Consider the following 26541-nt stretch of genomic DNA (forward strand, 5'->3'; position numbering starts at 1 on the left):
GTCCATGAGCAAAAGTTGTGGGTTTGATTCCTGGACAGGGCACATATCTAGGCTGCAGTTTCAATCCCTGGTCTGGGCACATGAAATACCCAGTCCCGGTGCATATGGAAGCAACCAATTGATGTCTCTCTTGCACATCGATGTTTCTCTCTCTCCCTCCCTTCTCTCCTGAAAAGTGATAAAAAAATGTCTTTGGGTGAAGAAGGAAGGAAGAAAGGAAGGGAGAAAGGAAGAAAAGAAAAGTACACCTTTAGAATTAGCATCGCAATGTTAATTTATCTGCATCTATAGAAATTCCTTCTATTCCTGTATTTGTTCCCCTTCCCTTTCTCATAAATACCCTCCTAACAGGTATGCTATTTAAGTTTCTGCCTAAATCAGTGCTTCCTGAATAGCTACTGTTTGGGATCTCAAATAAATGTTTGTTGCCTTTCACTTTGGCCTTTTATTTTTAGTAGGTTAACACAGCATATGGTAAGATCCTTAGGGACTTGCATGTCACTGGTAGAGGAAAGGGCTGTAATAGTGTTTGAGACTGAATACTCTTCCAGCCCAACAGGAGAGAATTCAGTATTGAGTAAACTTTAAGTGAAATAGATATAACATTTCTTGCTTTATTTGTTGTTATTGCTCCTTTAACAAATTTAGTGGCTCAAAACAATACACATTTATTACCTTCCAGTTCTGTATGTCAGGAATTTGACATGGATCTCATAGAACTAACTAAAATCTAGGCCAAAGCAGGCTTAATTCCTTTGGAGGCTCTGAGGGAGAATCCATTTCCTTGCTCATCATTCAGGCTGTTGGCAGAATTTAGTTCCTCGTGATTGTTATTTACGTGCTGGCTATCAGCAGAGAGCTGTTCCCAGCTTCTAGAGGACAATCATGTTCCTTGACTTTCAGGGAAGGCAAATCATTATCTTTATTAAACCTCTTAGAGTTCCTTTTGGCTGAGCCTGTTAATTAAATTGACATAATATAAATCAACAGAAGAAAAGCATACACATTTATTTAATGCAAGCTTTTCATGACATGAGAGCCTTCATAAGGCATGAAGACCCAAAGAAATTATGAAACCAATTTGCTTTGATGTTAGGTATAACAAAGAGAGGCAATAGTGTAAAAGTGACTCAACTATATGGACAAGTTAAAGAAAAATAATAATTATTTTAACAAGGTCTGTTTGTGTAGAACTCTCTTGATCTCAACTTCCTGGCCTTGATAATTAGAATGCATATTTCTTATGGTATAGGAAAGACATCTTTCATATAGGTATTTCATCTCCTGCTTTTAAGAAAAATAAGGAAGGTCAGTGTTTTCCTTGTATTTTGTGTGTTTCAAGAGCCTTTAATGCAAAATAATCAATATGCCAGAGCAGCATATGTCTGGGATGGCATATTCTGAACTCTGTCTGGCGAATGGTCCCCACGCTACATCCTCAAAGGCAGGAATGGCAGGTTGAGTCCCTCTCTTGACCTGAATCTCTTCAACCTCTTCCCCTTAGTAACATGTCTCTGACTTCATTTTCTACTTCCATTTCCACTCAAATAATCCAGGACAATTTCCCTTTTTTTTTGTTAAGTGATTAGCAACTTAATTCCATCGGCAACCTTCATTCCTTTTTGCTGCATCAAGTAATACAGTCACAGGCATATAAGATCAGGGCGTGCATATCATGAGAGCCAAAATCTTGCCTTCCACATTTGTACATCTAAAGGTAGCAAATTCATATAAAATTCATATGAAAATATGTAAATATATGTGAAAACTAGTATTGATATTTATATCAAAGTGCTGGGATGGTAGGTTTCTCAGGGAGTGTGTTTTTCCTTTGTCTCACAAATCTTCTGCATAATGGACATGTGAACCACATTTTTATTAAGAAGAGAATATAGAACATTAACAACTAGACATCAAAGCCTACAGTGGTCTAAAATGTCAAGTAATGTAAGGAGGAAATGGTTTCTGTAAACTCCATTTCTTTAGTTTTTTAAGCTACCTTTTCTTAGCATGATCAATAAAATATATTTAAAAAAACAAAAAAATATATTTCTGATCTTTTTTATGTGAATTGGTAGTGAGCACAGTGATCCTCATATTTAGTGCATGTTTCCTGCGTACATCTGTAACAATTATTCTGACATAAACTCTTCTTACATGACCTCGTTGATGATAAAGAGGTGATGGCCTCTAGCTCAGCCCCTGAGCCTCTGGGCCATTTGTTGCTCCCTCCAACTCCAGTGAAGGGGTGGAGGTTTCTTTTTCTCAGGGCAGAGCCTTTCTTCACAATTCATGTCTTTCACGCAGGTGTCTCCCTGGTCACCTGCACCATTTCTTCATTAGTAATACCATTGGTATAATGCTTCTTTATTTCTTTTCCTTCCTTCCTTCCTTCCTTCCTTCCTTCCTTCCTTCCTTCCTTTTTCTTTCTTTCTTTCTTTCTTTCTTTCTTTCTTTCTTTCTTTCTTTCTTTCTTTTTCTTTCTTTCTTCTTTCTTGACACCAACTCTATATTTAAAAAATGCCCTTGTTTTCTCTCCCTAGGTATCCTCAGGGATCTATTCTAATTTTTATATTTCCTGGCTGTGCAGTTTTGCTTTAATATTTTCTTAAAATTCTAAGTTTAATTAACTTGGAAATTTATCATCCCTTATCTATACACATAATTTTGAACCTCTGCTTACATGATTATTTTTTAGAGATCTTCTTTTCTTATACTTGTTTGAATGATTTACTGTTGAATAATATTGTAAAAGGAGACATTTATTTTTACATTTTGACATGAATATTCCCACTGCAAGTTAAATAATTAATTTTTAAAAATGCCCTGGCTGACATGGCTCAGTGGGTTGGGTGTTGTCCCACATGCCAAAGAGTCAGTGGTTCGATTTCCAGTCAGGGCACATGCCTGGGTTGCAGGCCAGGTCCCCAGTTGGAGCCTTGCAACAGGCAACAGATTGATGTTTCTCTCACACATCCATGTTTCTCTCCCTCTCTTCCTCTCTTCCCCAATATCTAAAAATAAATAAATAAAATCTTTTTAAAATTAAAAAAAATACAATTCAGGGGACTGGGAAAATTTTTAATTTAACCTATTTAAATGAAATAACAATTAGCTCTATTGTTAGAAACAACCAATTTTGGAGTAAGAACTTAAAGATTATCTGACATATTATTTATCCATCCTAGTTTACATTGGAGTCACCTGAGGAGCCCCACAGTAATCCAATTAAATCAGCACCTGTGCAAAGAGTGTTCCCTGCCCCAGATGTCACTACTTGTCATAGCTTGCTGGAATTCTACTTTGCAGCTTGAGTTGATAACCACTGATCTATTTAAGATCCTATTTTTTACAGATGAGGAAACTGAGGACAAAAGAAACAAAAATAGCAAAGTATAAAATTCAAGCCTCCTGACTTTAAATCTAGTGAGTTTCCCATACCTACATTGTTCTCAATCATTGGGGTGATTAAAATCCTCTTGGGAACCTTCTTAATTATTTGATAAAGCTCTAGGTTCTACTTCACACTGAATGAAGCAGAATCTGTCACTCCTTAGATAGTCCAGTTGAGAACCAAAGTTCAAAACCATTGCACTTTATCTAGAGTAATGATTTTTATCATAAGAAAAGAGTATAATCAAGAATTCTCTCCTCTGTCTTTTAAAATTCATCAGTCTTTGTTTTTGCTAGCTTACAGATAGATAGATAAATGTAATTTTTTAAAAATGTACTACAATCCTATTTTGGGAAATGTTTTCACCACAGCAGTTATTCGTTATGACTACTGGTCTCCTTTTCCCTATTTTCCTCATTCCTTTTTTAATCCTAAATTCCACAAATGTTGAGATGAGGTAATAAGTAAACATTAAAATTAAATAGGAAAAATATGATACAGAATAATTACAACTAGAATGAATAATACTCCAAGAAGTTGGCAGGTAAATTGTTTAGTCTAGAAAATATTATTCAGTGAATGGTTTATTAATAATTTAATTCATTTTAGGAAATATCACATTTATTGAAAACTTTTCATTTATCAGGCACTATTCTAATAAGCACTTTCCATGCAGGAGCTCATATTGTTTCAGCAATAACCCTACAAGGTAAACATTATGGTTATCTCTGCTTTACAAAGAAGAAACCCAAGGCATGCAGAGATTAAGTAATTTGGCCAAGGTCCCATCATTAGGAATTGTTTGAGAATTTATAAATTGGAATTATTAACAAAGATGTTTGTGTTTCTCCATATACAAAACACTAAATTGACATAAGTAGTTCTAGAAGTCAAAGACAGTTACTAAGAAGACCAACTAAGTAGGCACTGGGCTATCTTTAAATTGTATGTTTTATATTAATTCAATCTATCAAGACCACTGGTTTCCTGGTGATTTTCTGAAAATTTTAATTTCAAAATTTGACACTAGAAAAAAAATAGATGACCTGAATAAACCAATATCATGAAACAATTGTGAAGAAATTATTTCCAGTAACATCACAGGGGCAGCCGATAGCTGCTGTTCTTTGTGGATCTTTGTAGCAGCAGCTGAAGCCTCAGTGAGCAAACCGGACACTTTGGGGCCTGACATCTGTCACTGTGCCCATCATTCCCACTTCCTGTACATGCTCACATGGTGCACAACTCATAAAATAGACACATTCTGCAGAATAGTTTCATTGTGTTTTCTCAGCAGAGCACATAATGATTCTTAGTTTTCACAATTTCACCCTTGGAAGGCAAAACCCATCCCTTGCAGAACTGCTGTCTGATTTGCTGGTGTTTCCTGATATGAAGTGTTTCCTGGGGAAAAGCAACACTCCTCTGTGGCAGCCAGTCTGCCTCTCTTCATTTCAACTCATCCACTTTCCTAATCTCAGGGAGATTGTCCAAATACCTGATATCCCTCTTCCCCTGAAACTATCCCCAGAACCTCAAAGGGGACATGGAGGGGACTTGCTGTCCAGGAAGAGGCAGTGGGCAGGAAGCCAGGTAGTGGGACACTCCACAAGGTGTGCTGTCCCACACTACCTGCTCCCCACTCAAGCCTGCAGGCACAACCAACAGCATCTTGGCTGCCTCTACATCCAATGGCCATGACTCCTGATCCCCAAGTAAAAAATGGATAAGAACTTGAGGACACAAGATCACCGAGGTCATCACAGCCCCTGGATGGGACTCCTCAACACCACTGGAAGCAACACCAGGCAGGTGAACATGAGATAAAGTGTCAGGTTGTACCGTGCATCAACTTGCCACCAGAGGCCAAAGAACTGGCCTGGCCTATGGGGGACACAGGGGACAGAAGGAAAATCCTAAACATAAACATAATGAAGGATTAAAAACCACATGATTGTATCAATAGATGCAGAAAAAGCATTTGATAAAATCAAGCACCTATTTATGGTAAAAGCTCTCAGCAAAGTGGGAATAGAGGGAACATACTTCAATGTAATAAAGGCCATATATGACAAACCCCAACCAATATCATACTCAATGGGCTAAAAGCATTTATCTTAATATCAAGAACAAGACAGGGATGTCTACCTTCACCACTGTTATTCAACATAGTACTGGAAGTTCTAGCCACAGCAATCAGACAAGAACAAGAAATAAAATGCATCCTAATTAAAAAGGAAGAAGTAAAACTGTCATTCTTTGCAGATGACATGACACGGTATGTAGAAAACCCTAAAGATTCCACCAAAGTAGATCTAGATCTACTAGTATCAGATCTACTAGATCTGATAAATGATTTCAGTAAATTATCAGGATACAAAATTAATATCCAGAATCAGTTGCATATTTATACATCAATAATGAAGTATCTGAAAAGAAAATGAACAATCCAATTTGCAATTATATTTAAAAAATTCCTAGGAATAAATTTAATCAAGGATATAAAAAAACTTGTCAGCTTTTTGGATGGGTCCTGTTGGCTGTCTCAGTCACAGTGCCCATGAGTGATGCTATTCAAGGATGCACAGTGATCAGAGGGAAGTTGGCACTGTTGGCATGAGCCTGTGCTTTTCAATTATTTGCGGGTCACAACTGCAGAAATAATATTCATGCTCTGTTAAAGGTAAGGGATGATTAATAATTTTTCTCTGTGTACTTGGCAGAATGGTGCTCAATATTATGGTGATAATAATACCTTGTCTTTATTTGCTCTCTCCTGCCAGCAATGGCTTCAATATATCTTTCAGCGTGTCTGCAAGTAGGGAAGAGTAATGCTATGAGGGTTAAAGAAGATGAGAGACAGAAAGTGACTCATCAAAAAAAGCTGACACATATTCAGTGGTCGTTTTTTATGTTTTTGTGGGGTTTTTTAAATGAAGCATCGCTCTGAAGACAAAGAGCAGGCTGATTCCCCTTTACAGCCTTTCAAAGTGGTGGTAAAATTCTGGTCAAGAGGGCAGTGCAAACAAATGCAGTAGACAAATGCAGTGCTTCTGTCCTCCCACCATATCAAACACATCTGAACTACAGAACAACCACTATTCAGAACCACCTGAAATCTAGCTAAACAAAAGTGCTACCACTAAGGATATAAAGAAGCAGCCACATTAAGACAGGTAGGAGGGGCAGATACTGGGAATGAGTTAGTATAGTAGATAAAAATCGGGAGGGATATCTCAGCTACAGAGGTCCCCCCTGAAAAGCAAGGGGTCAAAGTGCCACACCAGGACCCCCAACCCAGGGTTCCAGTGCCAGGAAGAGAAGTCCCCATAACTTATGGCTGGAAAACCCAGTGGGGATTGAGGCTGAGTGAGAAAAATGACTTCTGATGTCCCAGACATTCTACTTAAAGGGCCTATGCATGGACTTACTTGGACTTGCTCCCTCTGAATTCCAGTATTGGGGCAGCAGCTCAAAAGGAACCAAGGCTATATGGAGAGGAGCTGAATCATCTGGTGTTAGAGCAAGAGCTGTAGGGAAAACTTTCTCCCAGACAGAAGTGCTGGAAGAGGCCATGTTCTTCTTCTGGGTGACTTGTCTGAGACTCCATCAACCTGGCTATCACAGTTTGCCCCACCATGGTGATTCCGTAAGACCCTGCCCAACTCAACTTACAGACTTACCCAAGCTGTTTTCAGTGACTTTTCCATACAAATGACATGACTTTCTTCATGCTTCAGATTTCCCTAAAAATCTCTCAAACAAGCAGCATCTGGCCTTAGCATGCCCTGTACCTCTCACTAAGTGGCCCCAGTCCCAGCTTCAGCAATAGCTGACCTTGGTTTGTAGCTTAGCTTCTCCTGGACACATCCAAGCACAGCAGTGGTAGTAGCTATCTGCAGATCACTTTGTAGCTCATGCTGGGTGGCCCCAGGCAGAACATAGGCCATGACTAACCTTGGATTGCAGCTCCCTAGAGGCCCCAGAGCCAGCACACCCAGTGGACTGCTTCTGACCAGATCAAAGCTGATGGAGGTGGTTGTAACCAGCGACCAAACCACTTCCACAAGCAACACACTCAATAGGTGGACTCAGGTGGAAACCAGAGCCCCGATGAAGTAAGTCCTGCTCAATGGGGTGGGCCCCTACACAGCTGATCCTCCATGGTGGTTGCAGCCAGAACTTTCAGCTGATCAGACAAGGGGTAAATCCCTCCAACTGACATGCCAACAGCAATCAAAGTTCAGCTACCTCAGGAAGGTGTACACAGCCCACACAGGGAAAGGGGGGCACACCTTCAGTGCTCAGCTGAGGTGAATGGGAAGGTTGTCCCACTGGGCCATAGAGGACACTTACTACATTAGGCCATACTGCCAAGGCTGGGAAAATAAGTAGTTTAACCTAATACATGGAAACAAAGAAGGGGGGCTGCCAAAATGAGGAGACAAAGAAACATGCCCCAAATGAAAGGACAGACCAAAACTCCAGAAAAAGAATTAAACAAAATGGAGACAAGCAATATACTAGATGTAGAGTTTGAAACACTGGTTATAAAGATGCTCAGTGAACTTAGTGAGAGCATCAACAGCATAAAAAAGGAGATGAAAACCACAAAAAAATAACTAATCAGAGATAAAGGATACACTAACTGAAATGAAGAATAATTTACAGGTAATCAACAGTAGAGTAGATGAAGCAGAATATCAAATCAGCAATTTGGAATATAAGGAATTAAAAAAACAGCTAATAAGAACAGCAAAAATTTAAAAAATACAAAAATAATGAGGATAGTGTAAGGACCCTCTGGGACAACATTAAGCATATCAATAGTCACATAATGGGGAAGTCAGAAGGAGAAGAGAGAGAGAGAGAGCAAGGCCTTGAAAACCTATTTGAAAAAAGAATGACACAAAACTTCCCTGGCTTGGTGAAGGAAAAGACACACAAGTTCAGAAAGCACAGAGAGGCCCAAACAAAATGAACCCAGAAAGGCCCACAATAAGATACAACATAATTAAATAGCAAAAGTTAAAAACAAAGAAATAATCTTAAAAGCAGCAAGAGAAGAGCAGTTAGTAACCTACAACGGAGCTCCCATAAGAATGTCAGGTGATTTCTTAAGAAAAATTTTGCTGGCCAGAAGGGATTGTCAAGAAATATTCAAAGTTTATTATATTCAAGACCTATAATCAAGATTCCTCCACCCAGCAAACCTATCACTAAGACATATAAAAAGCTCCCCAGACAAGAGAAAGCAAAAGGAGTTCACCACCACCAAGCTAGTACTACGTGAAATATTAAAGAGTCTTCTTTTTTGTTGTTGTTGTTGTTTAAAGATTTTATTGTAGGAGATCATTCTGTGTGGCGTGGGCCCAGCTCCCACTTGGACATGCACAGGACCCACGCCCACAGATAGGTTCTCCCATGGGGAATCAGGCCTGCAATGTGCCTAGGCCACTTTGAGTCTTGCTTTTTGCTGAAAACTCTCTGACCCTGAATTGAGGACATTTACTGCAAACTAAATCCATGCTAAACCTTCCAAGGATGAGTGTAACCAGTTCAACCACTTTTGCCTTTTCATTTGCAAATATCCCTCTTCTGTGATGTGATTAGCAGCATTGCCTCCTTTGTTTTCTATAAAAGGTGACCACCTAAAGTGAACCTGTGCATAATAAATGAGGACCATCACGTAGTAGGCAGAGAAACCCAATAAAGACCTGTCATCGTGGAGGCTGTGGCTTTTGCTCCCCTTGGGAGAAAAGCCATGCTGTCCCTTTTCCTCCACCAGACTCGGTAGTCTGTGTGAATGTCTCATTTCATCCATAATAACTCGGACACTGTGGGCCTGTGTCTGCATCATTTTATTTGTTTGTATCTAGAGAGAGGGAAGGAAGGGAGAAAGAGGAAAGAAACATCAGTGTGTGGTTGCCTCTCACACGCCCCCCACTGGGGATCTGGCCTGCAACCCAGGCATGTGCCCTGACTGGGAATCGAACCTGTAACCCTTTGGTTCACAGGCCAGCACTCAATCCACTGAGCCACACCAGTTAGGGCAAAGGGTCTTCTTGGAGGAGGAGGAGGAGAAAGATTAAGTATATGAACAACAAGCAACCACGCATTGATGTTTCTCTCTCTCTCTTTGTCCCTCCCCTCTCTAAAAATAAATAAATAAATCTTTAAAAAAAGAGTAAAAGCATTAATTTAAAACATATATGAATAATAAAATGGCAATAAATACATATCTAAAAACAATTGAATCTAAAATACAAAGTAAGCAGGCAAGCAGAACAGAGACAAACTTATAGATACAGAGGAAATTTTGAGCATTTTGCCAGATGGGAGGGAGGCTTGGGAGATGGGTAAACAGGGTGAAGGAATTAAGAATTACAGATTAGTTGTTACAGAATAGTCATGTGGATGTAAAGTACAGCACAGGAATATAGTCAATAATATTCTAATATCTATATGTGGTGTCTGGTGGGTACTAGACTTATCGGGATGATCACATAGTTGTATAAAATCTGATCACTGGGGTGTATAACAAAAACTAATATACATCAACTGTAGTTGAAAAATAAAATTATTTAAAAAATAAAATGCTAGTGAGATACTAGGAGCAAAGAGAGGCAGTTTGAGGAAAGTAGGATCATGAGAAGTGAAAACATTAAGATATGTTCTAGAACAGGGTTGGCAAATTTTTTCTTAAACAACCCTATGGTAAGTACTTTAGGCTTGCCAGCTATAAAGTATTTGTTCTCTTGAACTCTGCTATTGTGGTGGAAAAGTAATCATAGAAAACAATGAATGGAGTAGCTGTGTTCCAATAAAACTGTATTTATAAAAGGTGGCTAGGCTACGGTTTGTCAATGCCCTGTTCTGGAGCAGTGTTTCTCAAAACGTTAACATGTGTACGTATCACCAGAATATCTGGTTAAATGTGATAATGATTCAGCAGATATGTAGTAGAGTCAATAATCTGCATTTCTAAGAAGTTCCAAGGTGTTCCATGCTGCCTAGCACTTGACTGTGTTTTGAGTAGGTCCCAGAAGGGGAAAAAAATGTTTAATCAAAAATGTGTAATATAAAATGGTCCTATCATCTTTTGTCCCTTAAGCATCACTTGAGTGAACTATATACACATATATGCAATGTCTTTTTAGAAAAACCCAAACCAATGTAAGTGTTCTTGAAGAGTAGTGTTTTTAAATAATTCATGTAGATTGATGCTTTACCATTAGCCCACTGAACCGTTTGCTTCAGAAACTCAAACTTGTACTATTTATAAACCTCCAGCATAATCAAACCATTTGCTATTTGAATTTTTAAATACAACCTTATTTCCCTAGTGGTCAAATCTCATTTTTGTAACTTTTAAAAATATTTTTCATTTATTGATTTTAGGGAGAGGAAAAGAGACGTTGCTTTGTTGCTCCACTTATTTATGCATTCTTTGGTTGTTTCTTGTATCTGCCCTGAATGAAGAGAGAACTTGCAACTTTGACTAACTGAGCTCCCAGGGCATTCTTAAAACCCTTGAATTTCTGCCAGATGGAAAGCAGGTTATCTGTTGAGAGTATTCAAACATTCTGACACTTCCATCTTGAGCTCCTGTCAGATCTGCATTGTAGGAGGGGGAAAATTGCATATTTATTTAAGGAATCTTTAGAAAATTTATTTTCTGATCCAATGTAAAAATCTTTATAAAAGAAACACCTAAGAAATGAATTAGTCAATATACATGAGTTTATCTTTATATGAAATTTCACTTGAACACTCTTAATCTTAAAAAACATAGTTATATGATGTACTTTTACTTGATTGAGAACATATGGTCACACAAAACAACAAAAGCAATTAAACCAGGCCTCTATAAGTTGTATTTCCTTTTGAAATTATTTCAATAATGTTTTAATGCCCTTTAATACAAAGCTTTTCTGATAACCACTTAAATTCTTGGGATTTCTAAAGAGCCAATTCTTATGTCACACTATTAATGTTTAAATGTACATTTTACCTGAAAGAAAAGATTGTAGAAGACCTTGACTATCATGATAAAAATATTTTTATTAGTTATTCTGATTGACTTGATATCTCAAAATATGTTATTTGTTTCTTTAAAAAATATGAACAAGCTAAATAATTACTGATTCTTCAGTTCACCATTTACTAGTTGTGTGATACTAGGAAACTTATTTTAATCTCCATGAGCCTATTTCCTTCCTGTAAAAGGACTATAATTATACCTACAGGACTCAATTTATATTAAGAATAATTATCAATGTTAATGCAGTACAGAGCTTATGAGAAATTTTATTAATGTGTATAAAGATTTAGCACAATGTGATTCTCTGGGCTAGTCTTAACTTCACTCACACCTCTTTTAAAACAAAAATAAATCATTCATCATATACCCATACAATAGCATTTTCACCAAAGAGGGACTTTGTGGTAACATGCCTCCAAAATGTAAAATGTAAGATTTCCCAAGTGTGACTGTCACAACACATTCACTCAAGCATTATAACATCTGATATTCTGACATTATTTGTATATTTAGTTTTGTTTTACTTCCTCATTTTCTGGCAATAGCCTCATCTACTTCAGCATTTTGTGACTTTTAAACTTCCTTCTGCAAAATGTGTTTGAAAACATGCATGTTTCTTATGTAACCATTATCTTTCTGAAAGCTTAAAAAATACATTGTAAAAAATTTGAATTATAAGCATTCATAAAAGAATTTATGCCAAGCATATTTTGCTCGTAAGTTTTAGCTCAAGGTATTTATGTAGCAAAAACAGTGATTTCCAGTGATAAACATCCCTAGCTGAATCATCAGTGGAAAAGCAACTCAGATAATATAAATTCTAATCTTAGTCCTTTCTAATATATGTAATTTCATAACGTCAAAGTATTTGTTTTACTCTAAGTAACCCCAATTTTGTATATTATGAAATTAGGGAAACAATAAATATCTACCTAACAGTGTGGGAAAAAAATGAAAGTTTTATGGTATCACAGAAAGAGAAATAGCTCCAGAGTTAGAAGATTTAACTTTTAAGCATAGTTTTGTCACTTAAAATATTCATGTTAATTTAAATCAGCCATTTTGTTTTTGGAGGCTGCCATTTTTCCTTATCCATCAAACAGAGATAATAATATATATCTTATTTACTTTGCAAAGCCATGGAGAAGAACAAAATGGAATAGTGTTGGTAAAAAGACTATAAATTGTAAAGTGCTATATAAATGTAAATTATAATTTCAGAAATAAGATCAGGGCTTTGTTAGATTTCTGTTACCAGAAACTGTGGTTCTTCCATGGTATCATGGGAAAAGAATTTCAGGGACTTCACATAAGAGGAGATAAGCAATAGTGGCAACATTTATTAGAGCAAAAAGAGACAGTACATTCTTGGAAAGACAGAGAGCTGGCAGGCTATATATAGGGTGGTGGCTGCATGGACTCAGGAAAGGAAGTTACACAAGCAAAAGGGGAATCCTCTGCTACTGCTTATAGCTCCTCTGAAGCTAGCAGGTCTTGTCCTGAAGAAAGCAGGTCTTGTGGAGACCTTTAGAATTTAGGAAAAAGGAAGCAAAAATATATGTTTGAGAGGAGAAGGACATAGTAATGCCCCAAGGACCGTATGCACTGGGTTCTTGGTCTAGCTTCCATACATTTCCTTGGATTTGGGAAAGACCAAGCTTTCTTTCAAACTACCCAATGTTTTTCCTGGCTTTTCCTGGCCTTGTGCACGTGCCCTCTTCCCCACCCAATCTCTTTCCTGGATTGTCCAGGAACTTGTGCCCTTCTCCAATCTGATTCATTTCCCAGACTTTTCCAGACTAGTCTCCTCCCCCTGTGTGGTAACCATTTTGGTTTCCACTGGGCATGCCTCATAGTTCTGCTTCATCATTTGGCTTCTACTGCACATGTGCTTAATAAAAGGAATTCCTCTGCCCTGTCTTGGCATCTACCGCACAAGTACTCAATGAAAGGAATTTCCCCTCACCATTTTCTCCCTCTCTTCATTAATTTGGTGGAACAATGCCAGTTGTGCCCCAGGGTGACTATAAGGCTGTCTTTCTTGCCTAGTGGACTAGGTAGGATATTGTCGAGAATGATGCCAGTTATTCCCTGGGGTGACTGTGAATCTGCTGTTTTCCAGCTTAATCAGGCTTACCCAGATGTCTGGTTCCCTTCTCTTTCATTAAAAACTAACTAACTGCCTACCTGGACAGTTTCATCTGCTTCAGGATGGAATTCAATAAAATGCTTCTCTGTTTCAAATTGTTTGAAGGAGTATGTCAGTAACAAGGCTACACATGTTTATTTTTGCACGAATTTTGAGCTGGTGTTATATTGAAATTCAAAGGATATTTATTTTGGAATTCTATTTCTGTTAAATCATATATAAATGTTATTTCAATGATTTACATTTGTTTTGAGAAATATCAGGTTTCTCTCTGGTCATATGTTCTCCATTCCTTTCACCACCAGTCTTATCCTCATGAACAATAAACTAAAAACCTATATAGAAGCAGCAATGGTCATCTTCATGTTCCAGACCTCTTGGAAGTTTGCAATACAAATGGATCTGAAAGAATTCATGGAGCTAGCTGTAGTAAAAGGTACATATAGCACAGTGATAGCTCATTTTATTTGCTGCCCCTTCTTTAATTAGGTAACCCTCAAGTATTTCTAGGGTAGAGTCAGACCTCTGTTTTATTTTTAAAATAAAAAATACATTTAATGTCACCATTAATTTCAAATCTGTATTTCTATCCCTGTATTCTCTTTAACAAACTATAGAAATGATCCCTGAAAGTACAGTCTTCCTGTATTCTCTTTAAAATACCAAATTCTTATATCCAATTACATATTTGATATCTCCACATGATTTCAATGTTGGTATTTGAAGTATGGCTTGAACAAAACAGAATCCTTAGCACTTCTTTTGATACCTCTTTCCCCCAAACATGTTTATCACCCTAGTCTTTCTATCTCAATTGATGACTCCATTATCCCTCAGTTACTACAACTAAAAATCTGAGAGTTTCTCATGATTTTTTTTTGCTTTTGTCTATATATCTAAACCATCAGCCAATCTTTTGACTATGTTTAAAACATATCCTTAATCTGGTGCAATTTTTTTCACATCTCTGTTATCATTCTAGCCTAAGCAACTTCCCTCTCCCCCTCACATACACACACATATGCACACACACACACACACAATTCAAACCATCTGAAAGGAGGCTGAAGGTATAATGTCTCATTACCCCTACATACTTCAGTGTATAATCCCCTAATACAAGGATATTTTCTTATACAACCATATACAATTGTTAACAAGGAAACTAACATAGATTTAACTGTATTATCTAACCTATGGACAATTAATTCTAATTGTCTAAATAAAATATATTCACTTTTAACTGTTCTAAGTCTACAGAAGAAGCCTAAGTACTGCGTTCTGCCTAGCTTAGAATGATTGGTCCATAGATATAACACTATTACAGCCTTCTCTTAATTATTTATAAGATATCCACAAGAATAAATTTGTGGAAAAAATAGGGACTTGGCTCTATCTAGCACTACCTTGCTGTCAAAACTTTCAATAGTAACTTAAAATGTCTGGTGCTCAGTTTCCTTAGCTATAGCTATTTAAAAAGTAGGTTATTAGAAGATTGATTTCTGAAAAGCACAATGGTTCTAGAATTCTATAATTCTATGATGGTGATTTGTTTCTGCTTCCACATTTTTGCATCAGGATGTAACCTAGTGCCATTTTCTGGCTCCTTGTTCATAACTGCGTTCACTGTGTCAAGGATAGGGTAATGAAAGTCACAAATTTTGAGCTAAAGATCCTTGCCAGCTACTATTGGTACTCACATGCAGGGTTGTTGCTTTGAGGGAATGAAATGAGAAAAATCTATCCTTTCTCTCTATTCAGGGATTTTGAGTCCATCTATTAATTATGGAACTGCAACTTTAATAACCAAAAGTCACTTAGTATTTACTTTGGCAATACTTTCCCTCAAGTATATTTAAGGATGAAGAGCAAAAGATAGATGCTAGATGCTTTTAAGCAAAGTTCATATTTTCCCTTATATAGTACTTGAATTCAAAATACAGAATAACTTAAAAGGAGAGCCAGGGTGAGAGCATATGACTTTTTGTTGTTAGCTCAAATGAAGAATTGCCAACAGATGTCATGTTAGACCAGCGATTTTCAACCAGTGTGCTGCAAGAATTTTTAAAGCATGCAAAACCTATTTGGTCAGGAACATGGACATCTTTTCCCTTAGATTGTCAAATTTTTAAAAAATGACAACAGTCAACACAATAGCCATCTGGTGTGAGTGAATCAAAATAATACCTATTTTTTGGTCAGATTGGCAAAAAATATATTTGTAGTGTGCTGTAGAATTTTAGTTATTAGTTTATGTATGCCATGAGGTAAAAGAGATTGAAAATTTCCATGCTAGACTAAAATGCTCTCTGGGGCTCTAAGCTGTCAGGTAGGAGGTGCTTGTTCCTCAAATAATTTTAAGGTTGAGATTTTTATCCCTTTAGATAGTTTAACATATGAAATGAAAACCATAAGCCTAAACCATAAAGTACACCCAGCTCTATGACCATGTCAACTAAAGATTCACTTCTGCATTCCATGTAGCATATTAGAAATTTGTGGGATTCGGAAAAGCATTTCATAACAATTTGGAGAGTAGTTGGAAGGGACACAAATGAGGATAGGAGAGAAGAAGAAGGAGAAGTCACAAAGGCAGAAGAAGCAAGCACACAAGCATGAGGGGAAGCAAGGAGGGAGGCAGAGAGGCAGGAAGCAGGAAGGCAAATTAATCATTTATTGAACATGTACTAGGTCCCAAGCATATACTCAATCCTTTCATGGACATCTCATTTAGTACTCATACCCTCTCTTAAATTCAGAGAGTTAAGGATTTACAGATGCACAAAGTAACAAAGTCAGAATCTAAAGCCAAATCTGTGACTCGAAAGTCTGGACTTTCCTGGACATCGCACTCTCTCAAAGGTGCTTTTTAATCTGTGCAGCAAGCGTTCATGTGAGAGCTAGTTGAATAATCTTTCCTGCATGGTTTGAATGAATAGATAAATTTCACTTTCAAAACAATCCTGTGAGATAAGTATTGCTTTTTCCTTTTTCACAGAGAAGGAAACAGAGGGTCAAGGGAAGTTAAATATCACACTGAAAGCCAAGGGCTTCAGCAAACATCAGCATTGTCACTTGGTGTATGCCACAGGCAAAAGGGTCCTTCATTTTTTAAACATCTGACAAAGAGGTGAGCTTGTTGGGTCAGAATGCACCTGGAGGCATAACAGGGCTATGCTTCAAGAGAGGAGTCCTATGCCCTGTTGCTCTCTCTTTTACAGGACAAGATAAAAATGGACTTAGAAGTAAGGAACATAAAGTCTGGGCTTGGGCACTAAATGGTTTGTGAGTAGGTGCCAGTTATCTGTAAACAATAGGCGTTAGCTCCTGTAGGAGGTTGTTTGGTGTGCAATTCTTCCCATTGGGAAGAAAGAAGACCACTGGTGCCACCTGTTGTTGTAAACACAGCCCCTTCCACTGGTGAGGGGAGAGTGGTCCCCTGCAGCTAGTTCATCCAGACAACCCAGAGAGAACTTCTAGGATCACTTATTGGACAATCCAGATTCTCTTTACTCATTCACTCAAAATAGTGGCAGAGCCAGGACTTAACCCATATCTTTCGATTTCAAAACCCAGGTTGAAGTTGGAAAGCTAGCTGTTGAGAGTGAAGACAACAGCCAAATTCAATAGTTATGATAAATTCAGGCTTGTTTCACATGACATATTTGGGATTTCAGGTGCTCAAATGGCAGGTTATAGTCATATAGGTAAAATGCCAGCATCCTGGTTCCAGGTGATGGATCTACTCATAGCATCTCAGACACAACTAAGGACTTGAGAAGGAAATTGTCTCCAATTAGGAGAGGAAGGGTACCTTAGAAACTGACAAAGGGGGACACAGGAAGTCTCATTAGTTAAAGGACAACCTCATAAATAAATCTGCTCTCTGTTTTTCACCAAAAAGCTCCTTATGAAGAAGTCATCTGCACAAATACAGAAGATAAAAAGGAATTTGTACTTTAAGAGGTTTGGATCTTTCCCAATAATTTACAATATCATTTTTGTTTCTAAAATGAAGTAGACTATATGTAAGGAGTCATGCTGTGAATACTTTTGTGAATAATTACCTCATGATTTAAAAATTTTTCCAGTTAATTTTTTAACTATATTTTTAAAATACATGCAAATGCATGTTTCCTCATACTAGTTTACAGTCTTCTCTATTATGTTTTTGGGTTATCTCTATAGCAGATTTAAAGTAAAGACTTGGATTTTTCTTTATTCTCTAAAAGGTTGAGAGATGTTTCAGGTCAGGTGACAACTATTGTTATTAAATTGGTGTTGATCTAAGAACACTCCTGTTTTTATTTCTTTCATTCCTACAACTGAACCAGAGATGACAAGCAAACAATAACAGGTTTTCCTAAATCAAACATCAAACATTTTTTTTACAAATAACTCATTTGATGAAGTGATATTATCTCCTTTTGGCCTGAGATCAAAACCAGGACTGCAGTGTTTATTTGTTCCCACATTTGAATCTTGGGGGCACAGATCTGTGGGCCAAATGACACATTGTTGATGAAAATTATTCACTAAGATCATTTGCAGATTGAACATTTACTCACCCTGTAAATGGATTTGTTTTTTCTATGCTTTACTATGCTTTATTTCCTTCTATCTTCCTTCTTTTCTTTCCTTCCGTTTTCTCCTTCTTCCCATTAGCTGTACAGCCTACAAATTAACTTGTAAATAAACCTAATGTTAATAGTAAACTTCTATTTTATGATAAAAGTGAGAGAACTGAATGTTAAAATATAAATATGAGAAAGTAAATTTTACTGAAGTTGTATATTTTACTTCCTACATACAGTTTACTATACTGTTAATGTAATGTGTTTTGAACCTGTACATAGCTGTTTTTTTGCAACACCAGTTCTTGGTACTTGGAATCAGTGGGTAGGTGGGTGAGGTGTGTCCTAGATTCAGTTCTCCCAGAAGCATATCGTGAGACAAGAATTTGAGTTTATATGGTTTACTTGGAAGGTGAATCTCAGCAGAGGAATTCAGAAGTGAGGCAAGAGAGGAAAGCAGATTATAAGTGTGGACAACTGAGACTGTATTCTTCTGAATAACCCTGATGGACAGGTAGAATTTGCTTCTGAGTCATCCCACTGAGAACGAGGGCTTTCCCTGAGGGAGAAGGGAGACACGAATGAAAAGCATGCATACATGTGCATTTATATATATGGGGGGCACCCAGAGAAACCCCCTGGAATTGCATTCTGGAGGGCACAACCCTTGTAATACTGGCTTCCCCAGTTAGCTGAGTGTCCTAGGAACCCATCTGTATCCTTTACCAGGCCTTGTTGTAACAAGCTGGTTTTGGCTTCAGCAAAATTTTTTTGAAGACTCTTTGAACGTGTTTGCCCATTTCATGATGGGTGATTTACGAGCACACCTGCCCACACCATGCTAAGTGTTTAGCAATTTTTGACCAAAAATAACATGACCCTCATGCCCCTATTCACCCTCCTATTCACCTGATCCACCCCGAGCCACTTTTTTTTTTGGTTTCCCTTTTTTTGTTTCCCCAGATGAAAAAAGTTCTCAGAGGGAAATGTTTTGCCCATGTGGAAGAAGTGAAACAAAAAACAGCACAAGCACTGAAAGGCAACAAAATCAATGAGTTCAAAAACTGTTTTCAGCAGCACAAAAAATGTCTTGATAGGTATATTGCATGGAGAATACTTTGAAGATGACTGAAGTTTAAACATATAAGAATAAGTACACAGTTTTTTATAAATCAATTCCTGTTTTTTGAGGGGTCCCTCCTCATATGTGTGTATGGATGTATGTACACACAGGGTGATAGTGTATCTGGCAGGAGATTGAGTGTTTTTGTACATTGGGTGGATTAAACTACTAAAGACAAGAACCTGTATCTGAGAGAGCTAAGATAGATGGTGCTGGCCCAAAACCATATGAAAAACTCTCAAAAGAGAAAAAGAGTTTTCTCTACCTTTTTGGACAATATCATTTTAGAGCTATTATGTACTCTAAACTTAACATATTTCACATTTTCATTAAACAAGAAGGTTGCCTAAGAAGTTACTTTTCCCTTAATCACTTCAAGAAAGCAGAAAAAAAATTTTCTTCATTTTTATAAAATAAATATAAGAGACTAAGGGGAAAACTCAATATTAGATTTTAAAAAAGGCTTGTGGTAGTAGTAGGAGAAGCACTAAGCCAAAAATTTAATCCTTTGTTTACAAAGCAGAGTAAGGTTTCTGTCTAATAGTGGCAGATAATTCAAATGGGAATTTTCACTGAGGACAACTACAACTCTGCAAGAAATATAAACCTTTGGTCATGAGCATCAGCGAACTAACAAGTTAATGAAGTACTTGGTCAAGAAGTAGGCTAAGAAAGAACTCCAGAAAATAAAACTCAAATTCATTTTGAGTTTTACATACCAAAGACACTTCTGCTCTGGGTATGTTTTACAGTTCCTGAAGACATAGCTGAAAGACTGAATATGTGATATTCATAAATATATACTTGCTATTCTTTCTCCTCTTAGTTTCTTTAAAGGTGTAAATTTACATAAAGTAGTAATTCTAGCAATTTTTTGTTGGATTTATAACATCTACAGATGTTCTAGATGTAATATATATAACAATAATACCACAAAGGAGGGGGAATAAATCTTTATCTCACTGAAATTAAGTTAGAGTAAATTAACAGAGTAAATCTAAAGCTGATGCTAATAATTTAAGGTATATATGGTAAGCCCTAGAAATAACAATGCAAATAGTAGAAAATCATCATTGATAAAATTTAAATGATACACTAGAAAATATTTACTTAATGAAATAAAAAGTAAGGAAACTAGAGGAATAAAAACATGAGATATATAGAAAAGAAAAAATAAAATGGCAGATATAAACCCAACTATATCAATAATTACATTAAATGTGAATGGATTGTAGATGACATGATACTGTATACAGACAACCCTAAAGATTCCACTAAAAACCTGCTAGAACAGATAAGTAAATTCAGTAAAGTAGCAGGATACAAAATAAATATCCAGAAATCATCTGCATTTTTACACACCAGTAATAAATTATCAGAAAGGGAAACTAAGAAAATATAAACAGATGAAACTACATCAAACTAAAATATTTTTTCACAGCAAAGAAAATCATCAACAAAATGAAAAGACAACCCACTGAATGGAAGAACATATTCACCAATCATACAACTAGTAAGCAATTAAGATTCAAAATACATAAAGAATTTATACTACTCAATGCCAAAAAAATAATTCAATTAAAAAGTGTGTAAAGAGCCTAGATAGACATTCCTCCAAAGAGGACATATACATGGCCAATAGACATGTGAAAAGATGTTCAATGTTACTAACCATCACAGAAGAATGCAAATTAATACCACAATGAGATATCACCTCACACCTGCCAATTGTTATCATCAATATCAACAAACAATAAGTGTTGGTGAGGATGTAGAAAAAAAGGAACCTATGTGCACTGTTGGTGGGAATGCAGGTTGGCACAGCCACTGTGGAAAATAGTATGGAGTTTCCTACAGAGAAAAAACGGAACTGACTTATGACCCAACAATTCCACTTCTGAGAATATATCCAAACAAACCACCAAACATTCATTTGAAAGGAAATATGAACCTGTATCTTCATTGCAACACTATTTACAATAGCTAAGATTTGGAAGAAACCCAAGTATTCAGTAGTAGATAAGTGGATAAAAAAGCTGTAGTACAGCTTCCAGCCAAGATGGAGGTGTAAGTAGATATGCTTCACTTCCTTGCACAACCTAAAGAAGGATAACAAATTTAAAAACAAAAAACAACCAGAACTGCCAGAAAATTGAACTGTATGGAAGTCTGTCAACCCAGGAGTTAAAGAATAAATATTCATCCAGACTGGTAGGAGGGTTGGAGATGGGCAGCCAGGGCAAAGAGGACACACAGCAAGGCAGCAGACTGGGCAGGTGGAGGTAGCAGCTGGCAGACTGGGCAAGTCCCACATTCAAGTGCTGATGAACTAGGAAGAACAATTAGGGAGCAAGACAGACCACACAACCCAGGGTTCCAATGCAAGGAAAATAAAGCATCAAAACCTCTATCTGTAAAATCCTATGGGAGTTGTGGCAGTGGGAACTGCCAGTTGCACAGAAGAGTCTGTTGAAGGGGCCCACAAGGTCCTAGAATGTACACAAACCTACCCAATCAGGAACCAGCACAAGGGCAGGGCCTGAAAGGGTGCAGTCATGTGTGGGAAGCAGGGGAAGTGACAGAAAGCAGGGTGACAACCAATCAAGCGGCATCGTTCCCTCTAAGACCTCCTCTCCACATACAGTGCCTCAACGCACTGAAGTGGGTTACCCTGCCCTGGTGAATACACAAAGCAATACCCCTTAAAACATAACAGAGGTACTGAGACAAAAATATGGCCCAACTGAAAGAACAGATAAAAACTCCAGAAAAAGAACTAAGCAATGGGGAGATAGCCAACCTATCAGATGCAGAGTTCAAAACACTGATAATCAGTATGCTCACAGAAATGAATGAGTACAGCCACAAAATAAAGGAAGATGTGAAGGCTATACAAAGTGAAATAAAGAGAAATATACAGGGACATACAGGGAACCAACAGTGAAGGGAAAGAAACCAGAACTCAAATCAGCAATTGGAAACAAAAGGAAGATATAAACATTCAACCAGAACAGAATGAAGAGACAAAAATTCAAAAAATGAGAAGAGACTTAGGAACCCCTGGAACAACTTTAAATGTACCAGCATTTGAATCATAGTGGTACCAGAAGGAGAAGAGGAAGAGCAAGAAATTAAAAACTTATTTGAAAAAAAATGAAAGAAAACGTTCCTAATCTGGTGAAGGAAATAGACATACAAGTCCAGGACGTTCAGAGAATACCAAACAAGATGGGCCCAAAGAGGACCACACCAAGACACATCATAATTATATTACCTAAGATTAAAGATAACGAGAGAATCTTAAAAGCAGCAATAGAAAAGGAGACGGTTACCTACAAAGGAGTTCCCATCAGACTATCAACTGATTTCACAAAGAAAACCTTTCAGCCAAGAAGGGGTTGGAAAGTATTCCAAGCCATGAAAAGCAAGGACCTATATCCAAGGTTACTCTACCCAGCAAAGCTATCATTTAGAATGGAAGGGCAGATAAATTGCTTCCCATACAAGGTCAAGTTAAAGGAGTTTATCATCACCAAGCCCTTATTTATGAAATGTTAAAGGGAATTATCTAAGAAAAAGAAGATCAAAACTATGAAGAGTAAAATGACAACAAACTCACAACTGAACCTGAAAAAACAAAAACAATATCAAAAACAGACTACACAAACAACTAGAACAGTCACAGAATCATAGATATGAAGATCACATGGAGGGTTCTCAGCAGATAGAGGGAAGGGAAGGAATGGGGGGAAAAGTACAAGGACTAAGAAGCATAATTGTAAATACAAAATAGGTGGAGGTTAAGAATAGTATAGAAAATGGAGAAGCCAAAGAATTTAGGTGTATGACCCATGGGTGTGAACTAAGTGGGTGGGGGAATGCTGGAAGAAATGGAGGTACTGGGCAGTGGGAGATAAAGGGAAGGAAAAAATGGGAGAACTGTAATAGCATAATCAATAAAATATACTATAAAAAATAAGCTGCAGTACATTTACACAACCGAATACTATGCAGCTGTAAAAAAAGAAGGAATTCTTACCTTTTTCGACAGCATGGATGGCTGGAAAGTATTATGCTAAGTGAAATAAGCCATTCAGATAAAGAAAATTACCATATGATTTCATTTATATGTGGAATTTAATTAACAAAATAAACAAACAAACAAAATAGAAACAGACTCATAGATATGGGGTACAGACTAACAGCTGTCAGAGGGATGGTGAGTTAGGGGACTGGATGAAATAGGGAAAAAAACCCCCAAAACTCAAAGACACAGACAAAAGCATGGTGATTATCAGGGGGAAAGTGGATAGGGACAAGTAAATGGTATTGGGGGGGTAATAAATGGTTTTGAAAGGAGACTAGACTTTAGATGCAAATACACAAAAAAGATTGAAACTAAAAAGGTAGAAAGAGCCATATCATACAAACTGACCATAGGAACCCTGAGTGTCTATACTAATATCAGACAAAATAGACTTTAAAACAAACAAAAATGCAATAAAATTGCACCTGGATCATTATCATTTTCACCTCTGTTCAAACTGATTCTCAAAACCCATCCCAGTTCCCTTTAAAAAAAAATTGGAACAAATTCCTTTTGTCTGTAGAAATTCTACCCACTCTTCAAAGTTCAGTGTAAGTTCAACTTCCTCTGTAAAGACTTTCCTGATCAATCCTAAAACTTTCTCCCTTGCTTCTGAACATCTCCAATCAACATCATGTATATCATTTTTAGTAAAGAAATAATGTCCAATTCATAAATTAGGATCTATAAACAAACCAAATTAACTTCCTTTTATCTTTGTGGTACTCAGCCCAGGTCTGCTCTCATCACACCTCGTTTTTCCTATGTATCAGCCCCTTTCCCTGTTCCATAATGCTTTCTGTAGCAACTTTACTTCAATTCATTCTATTGTGCCTTAAGTGACTTCTCCTTTTTGTACAGGAACTGAAAACTATTTCCTTTGGAACATGTAACAGATTTCCACTAAGTTTTATAAATATCATATTAGCTTATTCTCACAGTAGTTCACTGCCTGAATTTATTTTAAGTATTTAAGGTAAATTTAGTAATAAGTTTATGATTATGTATATATGGTTTGAGATTATTTTATTTTGGTAAGAAAACTATAATCAAGCAATGCAGCAGATGCTTCGTTGCATCACCCAGATCTCTCAGGCACTCATTCCCTCCAACTACCAGGTGTGTGTGCTACTGATGGCTCACAACTGACATTGTCTTCTGATGAAGAGATGTGCCTTGCCTGAGGTTAGATACCCTTCCCAGAGATGAAGAGCTTCCAATGACCAGTCCATGCAGGTATGCAAATACCCACCCCCTAACCTCAATTTAGTAGAACACAGAAGAATCATCCCAGACCCAGTTTTCCATGAATTCTTTAGGAGGCATCTGTTGCAACTATGTTGAAGTTCACATTTTCCTACTGACTAATCCTGTTCCCCTCACTCTTACCAGTTGTACCCAAGAGCATTTCTGATAAACCTATTGAGCCTTTGTCTTAGAATCTTTGTCTTAGAGTCTGTTTCCCAAAGAACTAATATAAAATAAACAAGGCATGCTTGGCATGTGTATCAGTTTCCTAGGGCTGCCATAACAAAATACTGCAAACTGAGTGCCCAAAACAACAGAAGTTTATTGCTTCACAGCTCTAGTTCTAGAAGCCTGAGGTCAAGATGCCAGTGGAGCCATCCTCTGTCTGAAAACACTAGGGAAAAGTCAGCCCCAGGCCTCCCTCACAGCTTCATGTGGTTCTTTGGAATTGTGGCAGCATAATTCGCATCTTCACCTGGCATTCTGTCATGTCCACATTTCCCCCTTTTACAAGGCCACGTTGAGTTAGGGCCCACTCTAAAGACCTCTTAACCTGATCATCTGTGAAGATCCTATTTCCATGCAAGATCATATTCACAGATATTGAAGGTTAAGTCTTCAACATCTTTTAGGGAGAAGTATGTTTCGACCCATAGCAGCATATTATAAGAATTACCTTAAGTAAAACACCCATCTTGTATTTAAGGGCCTTTCAAAAACATAAGTTTTTATGTTTTATGTTTTTGTAAGTTTTTATGTTTAAAAACTTATATAAGCCATGTAATCTCATTCTCATCAGCCTGGAACTAAAAGAGTTATAATCCAACAATAGTATGTCCCTGATTTTGGCACTGACAAGTTTGCAGTAACTCCGGCTCCTCAAGGTGTTCCCAGATTGTTTTGGGGGTCCTCAGGGGGTGATTCTCTGGCACTCTATGGACTACTCTTATTATCTTGCATTCTCAATAGTGTCCAATCCCTTTTCTGTACTGTTGCTTTGGCTGATTGAGACAATGTAATCCTTGCTGAAACCAAAGCCCCTGCCACTTTTCTCCTTGAAGTGTCACCACTGCCAGTGAATTCATTTTTTTTTGCACCATTAGACAATTGCAACACAGTACCCATAGATTGCTATTGTGTCCCATCTGTATATTTATGTATCCAATTATACATGATCTTAATAAATATAGCTGTGTAATAAGTCTTATATCATGGGACAAGTGCTTCTACTGCCACCTACTTTATTTTCCCTTTTCTTTCTCAGGAATGTCTTGGCTTATCCTGAACCTTTGCTCTTCTACATTATATACATGTTAGAATCACCTTGTCAGTTACAAGAAAAATATTATATTGAGGTTCTGGTTGAAATGTCATTGAATCCATTAACTTTTCATGTATTGAATCTTCCTGCCATGTGGGAAATTACCTTGATGCAAAGGTAGCTACTACCAGGGAAGCTATTCTAGACATTATAGGACAGAAAAGTTCAAGGATAAATTAAAATGTTCAAATCACTTTTAAAAACACAGTGAAAACTCACAGGATAAAGAGAGGGTTAAGCTGACACATTTGAAATAGGATTCAAGTGAGGTGAGCTTTCCTCTGACGGTGTGGTAATGAGGACCAGATATGAGTCCTGACAAGGCAGCCCAAACAAAAGTTGCCCTAGACCAATGATACATAAATGCACTACTGGAGAAACTCAGGAGTAAGTACACTTGGTCTCAGCTGTAGCTTTTCAATTAACCTGTTGAACAATCTTGAGTTTTATTTGTATTTATTGAGTAAAGGACATGTGGGGCCAAAATATGTGTCAAAAATTAGTGGTTAAATTAAGGCCTCATAAATATTGAGTGTTTTCATGTACTATGTATACTTAGTGTATCATTAATATTAAGTGCTTCTTGAATATTTAGTATATT

The 26541-nt window shown here is 37.2% G+C and overlaps 1 pseudogene; it reads left to right on the forward strand.

Moving 5' to 3' along the window:
• The first annotated feature begins 7342 nt into the window (after positions 1 to 7342).
• The window catches only part of LOC123818056, a 50461-nt pseudogene continuing 31262 nt past the window's right edge, over positions 7343 to 26541 (forward strand).

This window comes from Phyllostomus hastatus, unplaced genomic scaffold (genome assembly GCF_019186645.2).
Source record: "Phyllostomus hastatus isolate PE091 unplaced genomic scaffold, TTU_PhHast_1.1 phas_contig_254, whole genome shotgun sequence".
NCBI classification, from domain to species: Eukaryota; Metazoa; Chordata; class Mammalia; order Chiroptera; family Phyllostomidae; genus Phyllostomus; species Phyllostomus hastatus.